At 34.1% G+C, this 21,240-nt stretch overlaps 1 long non-coding RNA gene across 1 annotated transcript in view; it reads left to right on the forward strand.

Annotated features, from left to right (window-relative positions):
* The first annotated feature begins 1,018 nt into the window (after positions 1-1,018).
* LOC141275781 (uncharacterized) overlaps positions 1,019-21,240 on the forward strand; it is a 49,199-nt gene continuing 28,977 nt past the window's right edge. Inside the window, exon 1 of the long non-coding RNA XR_012324073.1 lies at positions 1,019-1,161. This is a non-coding gene — a long non-coding RNA (uncharacterized lncRNA). The remainder of the gene's footprint in view (positions 1,162-21,240) is intronic.

The raw sequence follows: 21,240 nt of genomic DNA on the forward strand, positions 1-21,240 counted from the left end.
CTAATTATCAGAGAAACGTAAAATCAACAGCCATCACCAAAAAGTCTACAAACAATAAATGCTGGAGAGGGTGTGGAGAAAAGGGAATCCTCCTACATTGTTGGTAGGAACGTAAGCTGGTACAACTACTATGGAGAACAGTATGGAAGTTCCTTTAAAAACTAAAGATAGAACTAATGTGTGAGCCAGCAATCCCACTCTTGGACATATATCTGGAGAAAACCATAACTCGAAAAGATACATGCACCTCAGTGTTCGTTGCAGCACTATTTACACTAGTCAAGACAGGGAAGCAACTTAAATGTCCATTGACAGAGGAATGGATAAAGAAGGTGTGGTACATGTATGCAATGGAATATTGCTCAGCTATAAAAAGGAACAAAATAATGCCATTTGCAGCAACATGGATGGACCTAGAGATTATCATACTAAGTGAAGTATGTCAGACAAAGACGAATATCATGTGATATCACTTATATAAGGAATCTAATTTTTAAAAAATGACACAAAATAACTTATTTACAAAGCAGAAACAGACTTACAGATATTGAAAACAGACTTATGTTTACCAAAGGGGAAAAATGGCAGGGGGGGGGGGGATAAATCAGGAGCTTGGGATTATCATACACACACTACTAAATATAAAATAGATAACTAACAAGGACCTCCTGTATAGCACAAGGAGCTCTACTCAATATTTTGTGATAACCTATATGAGAAAAGAATTTGAAAAAGAATGAACATACGTATAACTGAATCACTCTGCTGTATACCTGAAACCAACACAACACTGTAAATTAACTATACTCCAATAAAATTTTTTAAAATTACTACTAAAAAAATGAAGTCTCTGGGGAACTTCTAATTCTAAATCTGAAAAGGTTTTCAATCCTTATATAAATCGACTGACCTTTTTGCAAAATTTTTTGCTCCTCAGTTCTTATGCATTTGGAAACTTTATACCCATCATGTAGTTTTTTTGTTTGTTTGTTGTTTGTTTTTTGTTTTGCAGTACGCAGGCCTCTCACTGTTGTGGCCTCTCCCATTGCGGAGCACAGGCTCCGGACACGCAGACTCAGCGGCCATGGCTCACGGGCGCAGCCGCTCCGCGGCATGTGGGATCTTCCCGGACCAGGGCACAAACCCGTGTCCCCAGCATCGGTAGTCGGACTCTCAACCACTGTGCCACCAGGGAAGCCCCATCATGTAGTTTTGAGACAGCTCTGGCTGTCTCCTCTCACTCTTCAAGAGTTCCTCTCCATGCTCCTTAAAGGCTAGGGTTCCCTAGCATTCCCTTCGCTAGCCACTAACTGGCTGTTTCACTCTACTTGCTCTCCTCCCCTGATGCTATTATTCACTCTAGATGTTGATTACATCTCCATCTTCATGCTTAGAATAATTCTCTAGATTCTGACATGTATCTCAACTGCTTTCTAGATTTCTCTATTTACATCAGCGATTTTAGTGGTCACCACATTTTCATCCTACGTACCTGCTTTTCTTGTTCTTTCCTACCAATCCCAATTCTTCTCCTTCCTTTCCCTCTAGTTCTCTAACTGGGATCAATGCCCCTTCTTTGTGTGCCCATACACATGGAATGGCATACTTTGGGACTGCAGATAATTCCACTTCTGACATTCAACATATTGTATTGTGTCATCATCTTAAACGCCTATGATACCCAGGGAGCACCATGAAGTAGAGAATGTTTTATTATATATATATATTTTTTTAATTTCCAACCATTATGCAGTTCTTGGCATGAAAAGTTATCCAAAAAGATTTCATGAATGAATGAATGAAATCAGGATATGAAAATAAAACTAGATTTAATAAATACTTAACTACATGTTAGGCAATACTTCACACATTTAGTTGTTTAATATTATGACTCATTTTCCATAACCTTTTGAGGCAAGTATTATTATCTCTACATTAGTGGTGGTAGTAGGGAATAAGCCATTACAATATTAAGTAAAAGGCCTAAAATTATATGGTTGAGAAATGGCAAGTCTTTCAACACACCAACGGGAATCAACTAGATAACTTTTAAAAGAAAGAAAACACAAGGTATCACAGAAAGTACACAAACTCTAAGTAAATTCAGACACATAATTTGGCTCGTAGTTTGTAGTACCCTATTGCTATAGAACGTAAAATGACAAAGCATAGAAAAATTAAAGCATTTTTTAAAATGTATTTTTATAAATAAATTAGCAAACATTCATATATATACAAGTGATATTAAAGGTAGTAAAAATTGAACTTATCTATTCAGAGATGATATAATAAATTATTTCCTTTGGTAAGTACATATATTTTTAAAATAATAGATGATTTTTGTGATGAGTTGAATCACACAAGTATACTGAGGTTTTTAGGAGACAACTCTATAATATTTCAATGAATCACTTAGCTCCCTTCTCAGAGGTAAATTCAGTTCTGACAAAAACTATAAGATCGACCAGGATGATTTCTGATTCCTGCACTTCAAATAGGTTTGATCATGCAGAAGAAGATTTTTTTAAACTAAATTTATGATTGACTTGAAATAGTCAAAGACTAGGTGTTTATACAGAGTGGAAACAAAATACAGAAAGAAAAAGTAGATAAGGACAGCAGAGTAGCCCTATTTAATGTGGGATAAAAAAAAAGTGGTAAGTAAAAGCACAGATGACTCTACTTAACAAAGTCTAATTAAACTGTATGGAGAAAGACTTATGTTGCACCATCTTGACAAGCTTGGTTCACAGGTTTAGACTTCTAAAAAAATTAAATGAACTGACATTTGCATCATTTTGAAACTAGTAAATATTGTCTATTTCAGCCTCAGATGCCAGGAAACTCAACTAATTTGAAATAGGATTTAGTCTTTCAGGATCATATGAAGCTGTTTAAGACCTTTGGAACAATTATAATCTCCATGGCAACAAAATATTTTGCTAGTTTTTTGTTTAATACTGCTTTCACTGTATCTAGATCATGCCCAGTACATAGCAGATGTTCAATAAAATTTGATAATGTGTTCATCCTATCATTTATTATTCAACCATAGTTTATTGAGTAAGAATTCTTACCTAAGGATGTGCTTGGGTTGCAAAGTATAAATAAGGTCAAGGAGCTTAGTGTGATGAAGCCAAAAAACAGGAAATACAACACATCTTGTTGCAACCTAGAGGAAACTGCTGAGTTTTATAGGAGTATCAAGGAATTCCTTTTCAATCTGCTTATAAGACAAGTTGGGGAGAAGCAGATTTGGGAGCTGGACATGGAAATGTGGATGAGTGTGAAGGTAGAGGAGCAGGGGTCAGACTGCCCAGGTTTTGATCCTAACCTTGTCCTTACTAGCTGGATGACCTTGGGCAAATTATTTGCTTTCCTCCCAATGACTCCTCATCTCTAGAGGATGGATACCAATCAATAATACCTTTCTAATTTATTTTGCTCTTTTATTTTAGAATTAAATGATCTAATGTATGTAAAAGACATAGAAATATTCTGACACATAGTAAGCACTCAGTAAAACATTGCCATTGCTACTTTTCCATAACATTATTCTCATGATAGAAACCAGTAATATATTATATTGGCATCATGTTTTATATATTGTTTGCTGATGATGCACATTATATTAGGGTTAAGTACTGAGATGATGGACTATTTCTCTTTGATCAAATAAGATCATACTCTGGAAGGAAGGAATCCTGGGGGAAATAATCGAAACATAAGAATACACAAAAAGTCTCCCATATATTCAAACTGTAGCCTACTAAAAGCAAATTAAATGACAATATCAATAGATGCAATTAGAAGTATAGACTTTAAAAACTGGATCTATATTTTATCCAAATATGTTTCAAAAAAAGCAGTTGGTCTCATTTTATTCTTAAGACAGAGAGGCAGGAGTAGATGTTTCAGAAAAGCCCAAATGAACTTTTTGGCCAACCCAATAGAAATGACAACAACCTCTGCAATCCCGTTTTCTTTCTTTCACCAGGGCAAGCTATTAAAATCTCACTAGTCTCTAGTTTCTTTATGTTTAAAATGTGGCTAGTAACACTTAGTTTATCTCAGAGCATTGAGTAAGAATCAAATGAGATAAAAGACATATTTTAAATACACTTGAAAAATGATAAATTAAGGCACACAAAGGCACAGATATAATGAAAAGTGTTAAACATTTTTTCAAGGTTTCATAGATAAATACATTTTATAGGCAATAAATAAAGGATACAATTGACTAATTAATCTATACAGAAATTTTGCTGCTTGGAAAAAAAAAAGCTTTTCTACTGCCTTCAAGCTGGTTACAAACCCAAATAGCCACACCTCTCTTGCAATTGCTGCTGTATGGCAGCCACACTTTTCTTCAAAAATGGATTTTGTACCTATCCTTTATTAGTAGATCTTTTATTTTATGTCCCTGTGTGGTAACACTTTAAGAAACAAGACAGGATGTGAGTGAGAGGGGCCAATAATGTAACATTGCATTCTGGGAGGTTGATCCACCTGAGAAATACTGAATGTAGAGATAAATGCAGTCAAAACTTTAGTATCGTAAGAATGATGACGATTTTAGATTGTCAAGTAGATCAGCTGGTAGTTATGGAGAGTGCAATTAAGTAAGGGTGGGCAATACTAGTGTCACATTTCAACAGAATCCAATAAGTGGACACTAATGGACTTAAGAAAACAAACTTGAAATTTTGAGACCCATCTCTCATCTTGGATATGAGTAAATCAGAAGGTACTAAACCAGACATATTTTGAAGAAAATTTTCAGAAAGCTATGAGAGTTTTGCTTTTATTTTGCTATTGTGCTTCCCTTCCCCTTGTTTATTATCAACTATTTAAAATGCACTTTAATTAAACAAAAAAACCAAAAAAATAAGATTGGTTCCAACCTGCTTCACTTTTCATTAACTTTCCCTGGAACAAAATACTGGCAGCCTGGACATTGCTCCTCAACATTTCACTTCCCTATAAACGAATGGTCCCTTTCAATTCACATAATCTCATCACTTTTTAAAGTTGGGATAGTTAAAAATATAAAGTGGTAGAATAATTGTTTCTATTCTCTTTATACAGCTATCTTCTTTGTATATTAGTTCTCTGTTAATTTATCTTTGTCTGCTTTAAATTCATTTTATCAACCCATTCATCTACTTGGCACATTAATTTAAAAATTTCAAACTTGTCTACCCTGACATTCAATTCCTTGTCAAGTACACTTTTTTCCCCTTAATCCCCATATCTGACTGGGATCATTTTTCCTTCACTCTACAGAATTGTGTTGTAGTATAGGAATGCTGATGAAACATTACTTTTATTTTTGTTTGTTTTAAAGTATAAAATATCTTAATTTTTGAAGATTACTACTTGTAGAATTTTATATTTATTGCACTGCTTTAATGATATAATTCCACTGTCTTCTGGATTCCACTGATTTTGCTAAGAAGTCAGATGTCAGTTTTACTGGTTCTTAATTTAAAATACTGTCTTTAAAAAATTGTTTTCTTGAATATTTTCCCTGTTTTTCCCAAATATTTTACTATGATGTTTATAGATGTCATTTTATTTTCATTTATACTACTTGGCGTTCACAATGCTTTATGAATCTGTGTTTTGGTATCTTTCTTCAGTTTTAGAAAATTCATGGTGAATATATCTTCAGATATTACTTCTACTCCATTTTCTTCTCTCCTTTTCCCCTATAAATCAAATTGTATGCAGGCTAAACTTTTTCACCACTTTGCACTTGTCTATAATGCTCCTTTCTGTGCTGCTTTATTCTTTCCTCTCTGTGTTTCATTTTGAATATTTTCCACTAGATAGCCTTAACTTCAGACTGGATTTGAAATAGGAAGGTCAGAAAACTTGAAGACAGGTTGAAAATAACTAGTCAAAGTGGAACAGAAGGAGAAAAAAGAGTGAGAAACAAAGAAGAATAGAGCATGGCTGATATGTGTTACATTAGCAAATGAAAAACTTGTATCTAGTATCTAACTAGTATCCAAGGAGGAGAGGAAAGATAGGATATATCAGAAGAACTTTTTGAAGAAATAAAGAGTTGGGGATTTCCAGATTGACGAAAGATATTATTGTATATGTGCAAGAAATTCAGCAAAACTCCAAGCAAATAATATACAAATAAAACCACACCCAGCATGTTATAAATTAATTATTTAAAACCAAAAAAGGATAAATCTTAAGGGACAAGGCTAAAAATACTCATTACATATAGTAGAACAACAAAACGAGTGACTAATGAGGTCAACATCCCATCAGGGAAAACATAAATAAATAAAAAATAAAACATAAATAAATAGAAAATAAATACTAATTTTTAGCTACACTTTTATATTCAGTAAAAATATTGCTTAAATTTTAATGGATTTTAAAGGACATTTCCAGACAAAGCCTGAAAGTATTTGCATCTAGTAAATGTACTATAATAAATGGTTAAACTAAATTCTTCAAGTGGAATGGAAAACTAACAGATAAAAAGCCAGATTTATATATGTGATGAAGACCCAGAAAAAGAATATCTCTAGGGAAATAACAGAACATCATTGTTTTAGTATTTGTATTTTTATATTTAGATTTTTTAAATTGTTAAAAACCTAGTGACTCTTTAGAGTAAAATATGTTAGAGGGTTTATAATACAGAAGGAAGTAAAATATAAGATGTCCACAAATATTTGAAGGGAAGTAAATATATTTTACTGTGATATGATTTGATGTTTTGTAAAATGATTATGAAATATCATATTATTATGTATTAATATCTCTAGCATAGCAAACTCAAAAATATATAGATAATAAGTCAATAAAGTGTACACTCACCACAAATAGGCAGAGGACAAAAACCAAAGAAATAAAAACAAAAACACTAATTTGAAGAGATACATGTACCCCAATGTTCATAGCAGCATTATTTACAATTGCCAAGATATGGTAGCAGCCTAAGTGTCCATCAACAGATGAATGGATAAAGAAGATATGGTATATATATACACACAATGGAATACTACTGAGCCATAAAAATGATCAGAATTTTGTCATTTGCAGCAACATGGATGGACTTGGAGAGCATTATGCTAAGTAAAACAAGTGAGACAGAGAGACAAATATGGTATGAGATGACTTATATGTGGAATCTAAAAGATACAAAAAACTGGTGAATATTAAAAAAATAAGCAGACTCACAGATAAAGAGAATAAACTAGTGGCTACCAGTGGGAGAGGTGAAGGGTAATGTAGGGATAGGGGAGTGGGAGGTACAAACTATTGGGTGTAAGATAGGATCAAAGAGGTATTGTACAACATGGGGAATATAGCCAATATTTTGTAATAACTGTAAATGGAAAGTAACTTTTAAAAATTGTATAAAAAAATAAATTTTTTTTTAAAAAAAGGTATTGCCAGGAAAATAAGAGACAAGATTGTTAATGAAGAAGAATAAAATGTTTAACCAGGAAACTTGTATAAAATTGTTCAAGAGGATGAACAAAAAAAAATCAAAAACAAAAACAAATGGGATAAATTAAAACCAAATACCAAGACAGGAGTCTTAACCCAGATAAATCCATTATTAATTTTATATGTTTGAATTAAGATTCTTCATGAAAAGGCAAAGATTGTCATACCAGATGATGAAGTAAGACCACATTATATGTTGCTTATAAGAAACACATTAAAAAAAAAAGACATAGTGGCTGAAACTAAAATGTTGAAAATTACATACTATGAAAACACTAAGCTAAAGTAGGCTGTAGTGGCTATAATAATACCTGACAAGGTAGATTTCAAGTCAAATGTATTACCAGAGTTAAAAATGGTATTTTATAATTAAAGGAGGATCAATTATTCAAGAAGATCTAACAATCCTAAGTGTTTACCCACTAACAGAGCTATAAGATACTTGAAGAAAAATTGACAAAGCTAAAAATAGTAGACAAATCCATAATAAATGTTAAATATTTCAATAATACTCTCTTAGTAATTGATAGAGAAAGTGTTAAAAAATGAGTAAAGATACAGATATTTGATCAGTACTATCAACCAACTTAAGTTCTGTGGATCTAATTGACCTAACTGACATCTAAAGGACAAATACAACTTACCACTGAAGCTTAAATATTCCTCTCAAGTGTACATAGTAGTTAACTAAGGTAATTAATAAGATGGACCATAAAAACAACTCTAAATTAGTATAATTTAAGCAGAGTCTATTTTCTGACCCATGTTTATTCCAAGTACTCTTTATTCTTTTGTGTAGATCCCTATTTCCATTTGGTTGTTACTTTCTTTTTGTCTGAAGAACAACATTTAACACTTTTTAGTATGGATCTCCTGGAGATAATTATCTCATATTTCATGTTATAAAATATTTATTTTGTTTCCATTTTAAATGATATTTAACTAGGTATAGAATTCTACACTGGGGAGCATAGAGAAAAATGGAGCAGTAGTGGAAAAATGGAGCATAGAGAAAAATGGACCCTCAAACCTAAACGCAGGGAGAGAAGAAAAGGAGGGATAGAAAGAGCTTCAGCCTGTAATGCAGCTCTGACAAAGTGTTGGCCAGGATGATCAGAGCCTCAGGACAAAGCTGTCCCATTTAAGGAATCACATATTAGGCAGGAATATGTATCATAGCTCAAGTACCTGAACCATGTTCAGTCATTGGCTGGGAGTAGTCTGGGAAGAGTGTGGTTTGATAAAACGTTCTGGAAGATCCTTAAGTTATGGCAATTGGAGGCTCTCAAGTAACTTTACTCTTTCCAACACAGATTCTCTCTTGAAAAGAGTTCTGAGTGGAGCACTCCCCTGGCTGCCACAGAGACATCCTTATCCTGATATAGAACATATTTGATAAGGCTACAACAAATATCTTCCTTACGATGGAAGATCGAATACTTTCCCCTTGAGCTCAGGAACAAGACTGTCTGCTTTCTATTCAGCATTGTATCAGAAGTGTGTGTGTATATATATATATATATATACACACACACACATATATATTTATGCCATATATATGTATTATATATTAATATAAAGGTATATTACATCTGACTTTTGAAGGATGCAGTATTCTCTCATATCTTTAAGGATAATAGTAGTATTTCTTCCCCATAAATAAATTGATTCTCTCAAGTTGCTTTGGTTTGTTTTCATATTATTTTGTTTCCTGGTTATCTTGATCGATCATCTTATGTATAAGATAGGGATACTAAAAAGCAAGGTCAACTAACAGGTGTGTGGGAATACTTGGCCTCTCTATCCTTACTGTAGATTGATCTTGCTGGCACTTATTGTAGAAATCACTGGTGATAATATTTTTTATTTATTTATTTTTTCATTTGCTTGGACTTCCCATATATTGTAGAGAAGATAATGTCCATCTCCTGCCTTAAGTGTGAACACCTTTGTCCCAGTTAGAATACCAAATAGCAGAAAAAGCCCCTGGGTGTTCCTTAATCCTCATGTGATCATCTCCCAAGCTTCAACTTTTCCTCCAAGAAAGATAATTTATATTTTACACTCTAGAGTATAATTCTGAGTCTTCTCTTAAGTAGGGAAGTTACAATCTCCTGCCTGCTTGGAATGGGGGGAGGATACTTGGGTATAATTTCTTCTCAATTAGACTTTCAACCAGTCCACCTGCTGTAAAGGTCACCTTCCTTTACCTTTCAGAGTTTACTGCCACCAATTAGTATGGCTTCTGGAAGCTCTATGGGGATAGGTTTACTTCATTCTTAAATTTCCCCACTGCTAAATTAAGGTTCTGTCTTCCCAAGCTTACTGCATGTAAGCAGAAGGCACTGCTATCTCTTTAATCCTTTTAGACATTTAGGCTATATGTATGTATACATGTGTGTGCAGTTTTTCTGTCATCCCATGATCTCATGCTCTTGGGTTTTACTTTGAGGTTTTAAATCCAATAGCTTGAGTTCTCCTGGTGCTTGTGACTGATGACTTTCACTTACTATGAACTTTGTAATTTCTGATTTTGAGCTTGTGAGCTCATCTTAATCTGGCCTCTTTTGATTTTCCCCTTTATAAATCCTACATGGACCAATGTGTCCCTCCAGAGAAATTTTGCATTTGATTTCTAGACTCCCTAGGATTTTCATGACACCAGGATCATTTTTTAATTGCTACTTTCTCAGCTTAGGATATCCCCATATTATGAGCATAGTGTAAAGTCATGTTCAAACACATCAAAGTTGCAGGGCTACTCTTTTGATTTCTTGCGAGAATTGTTGCCCCACACAGAGTTATGACAAAGGCAAGCTTAATTTTCTCTGGTGGCAGATTTAGTTAGTTCCCTTACCACTAATACTAAAGGCCTTTGACAGAATCTACTCTATAGGAATTTTGTAGGCCTGAAAGCACGGTACTCAAACCATCACTATTTCAGTAATTTCACAGAACTGTTGCTGTATCATCTTATTTACCTCTGTCTAGTGCTCAGTGCATTCTTCACTTCTGGCATTTAGAATCACCCCCCCCCCTTTTTTTTTTTGCAAACTATTGCATAAATTTTTAAATCATTTTATCTATAATCTAGTTTTTCAGAATAAAAATAAATAATTGCAATTCTATTACTGAAGTCCACCACACAATTTAAGTAATGTTATAAAGAAACCATAATTTATATTTCTTGATAGTGATATGTGTTCATCAAGATAAAGAACTTACTAAATAGGACTGGGGTGTATTTCCTTTTTCAGTATCCTTTATGAAAATCTCTAAGCTTTTAGTGCTACTATATTTGTTCACATCTCAATCAATCCTTTAGAACTATATTTACATTGGTTATTGGTTTGCTGCACTAGGCAAAGATTTTCTCAGTCCTCAAAATAAACTCTGTTTTTTTCTATCTTCTCATCTACCAGGCGGAAATATTCTAATGTGTCTTAAGTTATATCTTTTTGCTTGACATTGTGCTCCCAGCTTATCCTTTAGCGGATTCTCTGTAATAAACCAAGAAACAATTTCTAGCTTTACCTACTTTCATGCACCTCCTTAGGAATTCAGCATTAGAGGTCTGGTTGATTTGTGAGGCTGTCTTTTTCAGTTGATGGTGAGGATGGCTCATAGTGACACTTTGAAGCTACTCAAGAAGCTGACTGTGACATCCATGGCAAGTCTGTGTTCACAGCAGGAGAGATCTTGTGCTCAGCTCTGCTCTATTGACCCTTCACTCAATTTGTCCTTTCATGCTATAAGCCATAATTCAGAAATAGATACTGGCTTTCTCTGTTTTTCAAGTATCTACCACTTGCCAAATAACATACACAAGACAAGTTTGCCCAGGAAGAAACTTGTATAATTTAATGACTGATTCATAACAGAAGTCACTATATTGTTAAGGGTTTTCTTCCAGGTGTATATTATAAAACACATCAGTTCATCAATTATGTTCAAGAAAGTGTGTGTGTATATATCTCCTTAGGAAATTACATATATATATATATATATATATAGCATGTGTGTGCATGTCGATTTACTCCGTGAATTCATATAGTTTCATGGGTTAAATATCATCAATATTCTGACATTTAAGAATTTATATTTCAAGCCTTATTCCCTCTCCACTCATATAATCCAACTGTCTATTCAATATTTATATCCAACTGTCCAATCAGTATGTGATAGAAAGCTCAAATTTTCTACTTTCAAAACTTACTGGCTTTATATCTCATTTTTTGTTCTATACCACTCTTCTCCATTTCAGGTGGTCCCATCATTTCTGTTGCTCAGGTGAAAAATACTGAAGTTTTCCTTGACTCTTGTTTATCATAGTCCCATATCCAATCATTCATTAACTCCTGTTTACATTTTGTCAACATATGTTTAAAATCTAAAACTTCTCAATACCCCCACAAATTGAGACAATTGACAAACCTCAATTGTCTCTCACATGAATTATTGTAATAGCTTCCTAAGTGTTCTTAGTTTTACTTTTTCATGCTTCCTTCCTACTGCATATTATCAATACTTGAACCAGAGTAAATTTTTAATAAGTCAGATTATATTGCTCCTCTGCTAAAAAGTCTATGGCTCCCTATGTCTCTAGTATAAAATGATAGCTAAGAACAATCTTATTATGTTAGCAGCATTATCACAATTTTACAAATGGAGTAACTAAAGCACAAAAGGGTCATTTTCTTGACCCATACTCTCTGGCTAATAATGGTAGTATATGATTTGAGGCCAGGAAGTCTTTTTGCAGAGTCTACGCTTCCAACCATGATAATATGTTATCTCTCAGTAGCAGGTACCTAAGAAGCCCTAAATGTTTGCACCCATTCTCTCCCTACTTCCCACTGACTTCTCTTACTTCATTCTCCTTTTAGTTTCCCATTTGTTCAAACTGAACTTGATATTCCCCAAAGATTCCAGGCATAATTCTGCATCAGGCCCTCCTCCTGCACTGGCTCTTCCCTCCTACTAGAGCTTTCCTGTACCAGAAATTCATTTGGATCACACTTTTATTACATAACTTCACTCAAATGTTGCCTTCTCACTCAGATCTATCTTGCCTTTATTGAAAATTTCAACATCCCCCTCCCCTGGCCTTACACCACTATAGATCCACACAAAACCTATCACCATAGGTTTTGTCCATAAACCTATCACCCTCTAATTAGTTGCACTTAGTTTATTTTGGTGTCATGTAGAAAAAAACAGAGGAAAATAAAATTACTAATTTAGGAAATAATAAAAGTTAAATTTTATGTATCTTAATCACTCTTTAATTTATGGGTAGCCTTTTCCTCGAGTTTACTGTGAAATATTTACTAAGAATTCTAAATTGTGATAAGTGAAAGCACTTGAATTTGTACTGCAAAGCTAAGGATAGACTGAGGTAGAAATTTCCAATTTTTTAAGGCTGACTTTGGTGACAAAATAAACTAAATATAATGAACATTAACAATTGACATCTTTATTACCATTATCAGGCTCATTGTTATTTCTCCTCCAAACAGTTTTTACCATATATAATTCCTTTCATAAAAGATGAAAGCATTTTGAAAATAGGCTATTAACAAATATTTATTGAGCACTTCCTAAATCTTAATATGTTAAATAAGATCTCAGTCATCACAAATGTTTGAGGTTTTTTATCCCATATTTTTATAAATAAGTAATTCAATTTACAGAGTTTAAATGTCTCACTGAAGTTTATCCAGTTAGTAAGTGACTTATCCAGAATATAAATTCAATATTTTCTTCCACTAGAGAATGAGCTCATTGCCCACTGACATTCCCAAATTTCTCCCACCCATTCTCATTACTGAGAAATGAAAACCCATGTATACATATCAGTTAACCTAAGAATATTTATTACTGTGGCTAGTGTCATTTCACAATGTCCATTTTCCTAAATGTTTTAAAATATTAGCCTAAGTCTAATATAATTATTACCTTTTCTACTGATTTAATTGCTTCCCAGGAAGTCAAATGTGTTTTTATGTACACTGATATAATTTATAAAGAAGAGATCAAATGCAGGGCAGTCTGTGCTGGTAGTCACACACACAATTACAGAAATGTAATTAATTCCTGCTCATTTTTATACACTTCTTATGCTCTGAAATTCTTTTGAGGTTGGCTTTTCCCCAGGTATATAGTTTATGGTCTCTGATATTCAAGGATGTTCTTTGTCAAACTATATCGTCTCAAGTAAGTTTACTTATGTGGATTGAAGTTTGTAAAGCAGAATGACTTTCAGCTTCCACATCATTTCTTGAATGCTACCATAAATTAGTTTGTAATAGAGTTAAATATTTCTTGAATGGACTAATATCTAGACATTCATTTTTAGCATAAAAGAGACTCTCCATCCTTCCCTTGTATATTCTCTACTGATAGTTTGCATTTGAATTTACTTTATAACATCTGTGTAAATAAGATTTTTTAAATAAAATTTGAAGAAAACAGAGAATTGAGATTTAAGATTAACATGTTTCAACTACTTTTTAAAGTAGTTGAATAAGAAAGAAGCTGTAATATCTTCTTAAAAAATAATATTGAGAAACAGGCTAAAACATGTTGGATAACATTACAGGGAATGATATTCAGAACCAAATCAATATAAGACAGTTGTAATGCCTCAAAAATGTTTTTGTTAATTTTTTTGTTGTTGTTGTTAATTTTTTTAAAAATTGTGAAAAAAGAAATAGTAAAACTCGAATATTAAATTAGCCATACAACTGCCTAACTTCAACTGACCTGTAATTTGCTTTTTTGTAACATGGAAATAATAATGCCTGCCTGTCCTTCCTCACAAAAATGTTACAACATCAAAGCTGTTGACAAATATGAAAATATAAACTACTATGGAGAAATCAAACCTCCTTAAGCTATCTGTGCTGCCCTTCTTGATTTGGCCTACCCCTATATTACCATCCTCACCTCCAAACACATTATATTCAATGAAGTAGGCTATTGTAATTTTATTATATTATGTACTGTTACCACAACCAGTTGGAAACTTTCACACCTTCTAGCCTGTACTCCTATTTCCCCATTGAAGGTGTTTCTTCATCTGAATTTATCTCTCTTCTACTCATTTCTGTAGCCTATTCTGTATCAGTCAGTGTACAGACAAGAGAACTAAAACATTTTCTGGATGTTTCAAGCACATAAACATTTAGTCACAAATTATTTTAGATGGCCTAAAATTGCAAAAAGGAAAAACAAAGATTTCATAGAAATGTGGAAGATGTTACCATCCTAGCTGGAGCCCACTAGTCTACCTTTTCATCTGGAGCCTCCCCTGTTGTACTGCCAATGGTGTTGCAGCCCACAGTTTCCTGGAGGTACCCAAATCTGCTGATTTTTCTACTGCAGTCAGAGTGAGAAATGACCCTTTCTCTTTTATATTCCCTTATTTCCTATCAGGGAATCCCAATAACAGCAACTGAGTAGAAAACAGCTGTTGAGGGAGTCTAGGCAGTGTGGTTTTTAGGTCCCCTGTGAAACTGTGGAGAGCTAAGGAGGATGGGAACAGAACTTGGAACCAATATACAATATTTGTCAGAGTGCCTGTACTAATTGTCTAGGGCTGTTGTTACAAAGTATTACAGACTGTATGGCCTTAAACAACAGAAATTTATTTTCTCACCATCCTGAAGACCAAAATTTCAAAGCCAAAATGTCGGCAGGGTTAGTTCTTTCTGAGAGCTGTGAGGGAAATTTCTGTTCTAGAGCTTTCTCCTTGACCTGTAGATGGCTGTCTTCTTCCTATGTCTCTTCACATTATCTCCCCTCTATGTGTGTATGTCCAACTTTTCCCTTCTATATTGGATTAGGGCCCATCCTAATGACCTCATTTTAATTTTATTAAGTCTATAAAGATCCTATCTCCAGATCAAGTCACATTCTGAGATACTGGAGTTTAGGACTTCAACATATGAATTTTAGGGAAACATAATTCAACCCATAAGAGTGTCCTAATATGGCAACTACATAAATGATTCATAGCCCATATGGGAATTTATTGAACTTTTCTATTTGTATGTTTTTTTCCCACTACTCTAGGAGGAATCTTGTTTTCTCTTTTAACTTTGCCTAGTAGCTAGCTGCTTGGCACATCAGAGTCTCAATATATGTCAGCTGGTCAATCATTATAGATTAATGGAGCTAAACATTTAATGTTACATTAAAGGCTTCCAAAACTACAAGTCAGTTTGCATTTCAAAATTATTCAACATTGCTTTCCTATGTTGACTCTTCCATTAATTTGCTCACTATCAATCTATTGATATTCTATACATCAGACACTGATTTTACAAGACACTGAAATGTTACACACTGAAGATAGAAATTCAGATAAATGTGTTACTCCTTCGGAAAGCTGATGTTCAACAGGAAGACAGAACTAAATCAACAATATTCTCAAAGCTTAATAATTGCTCTTAGAAAAATCCTATGCTCTGGGAGTAAAGGTGCACTGATTAGAGAGCTGATCTTTCTACAGTACTCATTTCAACTCCCAAATATTGATCATGATGCTCATCCCACCACTAACACCCTTCACATTACTCTCTACCTATCTAATATATATCCATCAATACTTAAGTTATTTGTCCCTCCGTCTCTATAAACTAATACATGCTAAGTTCCCTACCACAGTGCCTGGAACTTTCTTTCTACATTTCTCTCCATTCCTCTCTCCTGTCTTCCATTCTGCTTCATCCTCTCTTCCTCTATTTCTTTCATTTATCACTTCATTTCAGCAAATTCATAACAATTACATCCAGCTTTGCTAAAACATGACATATATGTTGATTAAAATTAATATGCTATCCAAAATAATGCCATCAAAACCACAAGCCTTTGGGGAAAATGGAATTTAGATTTATATCTGAATATTTATAATCAGAATTTTATAGTGTATTTTCTTTTATGCCTTGTATAGTAAGATTTGCATATATACACTTATTTTTAATGTCAGTAATTAATTCATTGAGTCCTTTTCTTGCATTTTTTAAAAAATTTTTTCGGTACTTGGGCCTCTCACTGCTGCGGCCTCTCCCGTTGAGGAGCACAGGCTCCGGACGCAAAGGCCCAGCGGCCACGGCCCACGGGCCCAGCCGCTCCGTGGCAGGCGGGACCCTCCTGGACCGGGGCACGAACCCGCATTCCCTGCATCGGCAGGTGGACTCTCAACCACTGCGCCACTAGGGAAGCCCTTCTTGCATTATTTAATCAATCTTTTTTAATACGAATACTAATTTAAAAATTCTATAACCATATATGTCCATTACATTACATTAAATTGTAGTGTTCTGAAATGCTCTTTTTGTACAGATTTGAGAAAACTCATTTCTGGTCACAATTCTTTCCTCCCAGAGTAAGCCACCTAGAATGCACTGTGCTCATATTAATTTGTCCATGTGCTATTATCTTTCATATATGCATATTGGATAAATCTGAAAGCAAAGTATGAATAAATTGAGAAAAAGTAAATTATGTTTGTTAAGAGGATTAGCATTCATAACTGCTGTCATCACCATCACTGTTATATAGTTATCCAGACAGACAGAATCCACCTAAAATTTGTAAGGATGCAAGACACAGAGAAGATATCATAGATTCCAATACCTTTGTGAAACACTGAAAAGGGTAGCCAAATATCATAAAGCATGCCCTTTACTTTATGCCAATGGGGGCAGAAATATTCTAATATACATGATTTACTTGTGGAAAAGTTCCAGACTACATATAAAAACAATTGATTAGGGCTTCCCTGGTGGTACAGTGGTTGAGAGTCTGCCTGCTGATGCAGGGGACACGGGTTCGTGCCCCGGTCTGGGAAGATCCCACATGCCGCAGAGCTGCTGGGCCCATGAGCCATGGCCGCTGAGCCTGCGCATCCGGAGCCTGTGCTCTGCAACAGGAGAGGCCCCAACAGTGAGAGGCCCATGTACTGCCAAAAAAAAAACAAAACAAAAAACAAATGACTAATTTATTAAAAAAAAACTGAGACATTGGATTTGAAATCATGAATAAAATCACAAAAATATCCATTAAAACATAAACATAGTAATATGTTGTCTTTCAGATAGAGATGGAGATAGATGACCAATATCAAGGCTAAATGTAAACACATATGATCTTTTGAATTAATATAATGTGATATTGAATTAATCATAATATTTGAATAGTATAACATTGAACTCCATTATGAATAAATATTTAACTAAATTATTGAGAAATTTGGAATGCCAATTGTTGAATTGTTTTCTTGTGTCATGTGTTTATGCTACATATGAGAGGGCTTTGCATTTAGGTATGAAAAAATGACTTGAAAAATGCCCACTAAGATTTTACAAAAAAATATATTGTACTTAGGTCCCTGTGCATGAATCTCTGTGTAGGCCTGTGTGTGTGTATGTGTGCACATGCCCATACACTTACACACTTGTCTGGCATTTCCTATTATGTCAGAATTCAGAGTAACCCAAACATCTAATAGAACAATTTGTTACCTTGGTAGAATATAAAAGCATTAATGCTCATTCTTAGCTTTTTTGGTTTGTATTACTGCTTATTCTAAATATTTATATTAAACTTTTATAGCATTTTTCTACTCTTTAAATGGCTAAAATATAGCCAATTAATACTTTACACAGAATGAAAAATTTATAATATTTAATATAGTCTAGTATTTGTACCCTGTGTTTTTATTTTATAGGCATCTTTTTCTCATTTTGTTCAAATATTATTTTGATTCATATTTATTCTTTAAAATTTGAAAGCAATACCCAATTACATTTGTTGAAATATATACTTCTCATAATTTTTAATAATTTTGATTAATTTTGAGTTACTTCAGCGCTAAGTAAGATTTTTTATATACAGTCCTGTTACTCTTTTAAGTTTCCATTCAATAATTAGAATTCTCCAGTTTTGATATCAACTCAATGTATAACAAAGACACACCGCTGGTAAAATAAAGTTTTGTTTGTTTCCAACTGACCATTCCTCTCTTTGACATCCTGAGGAGTTATACTTCTATATCCTCTGGCTATTGCTCCTCAAAGATTTTACCCACACCTGGATGCCAATAGTGTAAAATTTACCATGAATCTACATCATGTTAGGATTTTCTAAATTTTAGTACTCAAATACATTTAGAATAATAAATCACTGTTAGGTATGTGATATATATGAGACATAAGCTAACTTATCCTTCTTTTCTTAAAAGCAGTGCTTGCAAAAACAAATATAGATCAATGGAACAGGACAGAAAGCCCAGAGATAAACCCACGCACATATGGTCACCTTATCTTTGATAAAGGAGGCAAGAATATACAATGGAGAAAAGACAGCCTCTTCAATAAGTGGTGCTGGGAAAACTGGACAGTTACATGTAAAAGAATGAAATCAAAACACTCCCTAACACCATACACAAAAATAAACTCAAAATGGATTAAAGACCTAAATGTAAGGCCAGACACTATCAAACTCTTAGAGGAAAACATAGGCAGAACACTCTATGACATAAATCACAGCAAGATCCTTTTTGATCCACCTCCTAGGGAAATGGTAAAAACAAAAATAAACAAATGAGACCTAATGAAACTTAAAAGCTTTTGCACAGCAAAGGAAACGATAAACAAGACCAAAAGACAACCCTCAGAATGGGAGAAAATATTTGCAAATGAAGGAACTGACAAAGGATTAATCTCCAAAATTTACAAGCAGCCCATGCAGCTCAATATCAAGAAAACAAACAACCCAATCCAAAAATGGGCAGAAGACCTAAATAGACGTTTCTCCAAAGAAGATATACAGATTGCCAACAAACACATGCAAGAATGCTCAACATCATTAATCATTAGAGAAATGCAAGTCAAAACTACAATGCGATATCATCTCACACTGGTCAGAATGGCCAACATCAAAAAATCTACAAACAATAAATGCTGGAGAGGGTGTGGAGAAAAGGGAACCCTCATACACTGTTGGTGGGAATGTAAATTGATACAGCCACTATGGAGAACAGTATGGAGGTTCCTTAAAAAACTACAAATAGGGCTTCCCTGGTGGCACAGTGGTTGAGAGTCTGCCTGCCGACGCAGGGGACACGGGTTCGTGCCCCAGTCTGGGAAGATCCCACATGCGGCGGAGCGGCTAGGCCCGTGAGCCATGGCCGCTGAGCCTGCGTGTCCAGAGCCTGTGCTCCGCAACAGGAGAGGCCACAACAGTGAGAGGCCCGCGTACCGCAAAACAAACAAACAAACAAAAAAACTACAAAAAGAACTACCATACGACCCAGCAATCCCACTACTGTGCCTATACCCTGAGAAAACCATAATTCAAAAAGAGTCATGTACCACAATGTTTATCGCAGCTCTATTTACAATAGCCAGGTCATGGAAGCAACCTAAGTGTCCATCAACAGATGAATGGATAAAGAAGATGTGGCACATATATACAATGGAATATTACTCAGCCATATAAAAACGAAATTGAGTTATTTGTAGTGAGGTGGATGGACCTAGAGTCTGTCATATAGAGTGAAGTAAGTCAGAAAGAGAAAAACAAATACCGTATGTTAACACATATATATAAAACGTCATGAAGAACCTAGGGGCAAGATGGGAATAAAGACGCAGACCTACTAGAGAATGGACTTGAGGACACGGGGAGGGGGAAGGGTAAGCTGGGACAAAGTGAGAGAGTGGTAGCGTATATATGGACATATACACTACCAAATGTAAAATAGATAGCTAGTGGGAAGCAGTCACATAGCACAGGGAGATCCGTTCGGTGCTTTGTGACCAGCTAGAAGGGTGGGATAGGGAGGGTGGGAGGGAGGGAGACAGAAGAGGGAAGAGATATGGGGATATATGTATATGTATAACTGATTCACTTTGTTATAAAGCAGAAACTAACACACCATTGTAAAGCAATTATACTCCAATAAAAATGTTTTAAAAAAGGAAAAACAAAAAAGGAGTGCTTGTAATATCTAATTATGCTCTTTAAAGAAAGATGAATCAATCTGCCACAAGTAGTATAGTTGCAAGGCTTAGCTTCTTAAAAACATTAATGTGAAATAACATAATTCTTTCAAACCGAGCTTTTCTTACTTTTACCAGCATGCTACACAAAATGATTTCTTACTTTTACCAGCGTGTTAGACAAATTTAACAAATAAATGACATTTTAATGCAAAAAGAAGAAATGTATTGGTTTAAATTATCATATTTATAAAACCATCAGAACAAATAAATACACTCACTTAAAATTATTTGAGGGATTAAGTAAGAACCTTAAATATGTTATTAAGTAGGAAACCAATATTTTAACAATAAAGAATAATGTAGTTTGCCTACTGTGTACTGTTCTGGGTTATTCTGACATTTCAACTATACATGCATATATTTATGTATATATATATGTTTCTGTTTGACTGCAGTGTAAAATCTATGAATTAACATGAAGATTTTTGAAAAGAATGATTACTTTTTAACCAATGTTATGCTTATTTTTTCTTGACTTTATTAAAATATAATATGTGATGGGAAATGATATAGTTTCTCTTCACATGAAGATCACATAAAACAGTGATATTTCATTAAAAAAACTTTTTTTCCACCAAGTTACTCACAGGTTTGTCATTAGTTACAATAAAAACCATAAAAAATTAATATGCCTCAGGTATTATTTATTTACTTAGGTGACATGCCAATTGCCAAAATTCTGTCA

The sequence above is a fragment of the Tursiops truncatus genome, chromosome 11, assembly GCF_011762595.2.
Source record: "Tursiops truncatus isolate mTurTru1 chromosome 11, mTurTru1.mat.Y, whole genome shotgun sequence".
Taxonomy (NCBI): Eukaryota; Metazoa; Chordata; class Mammalia; order Artiodactyla; family Delphinidae; genus Tursiops; species Tursiops truncatus.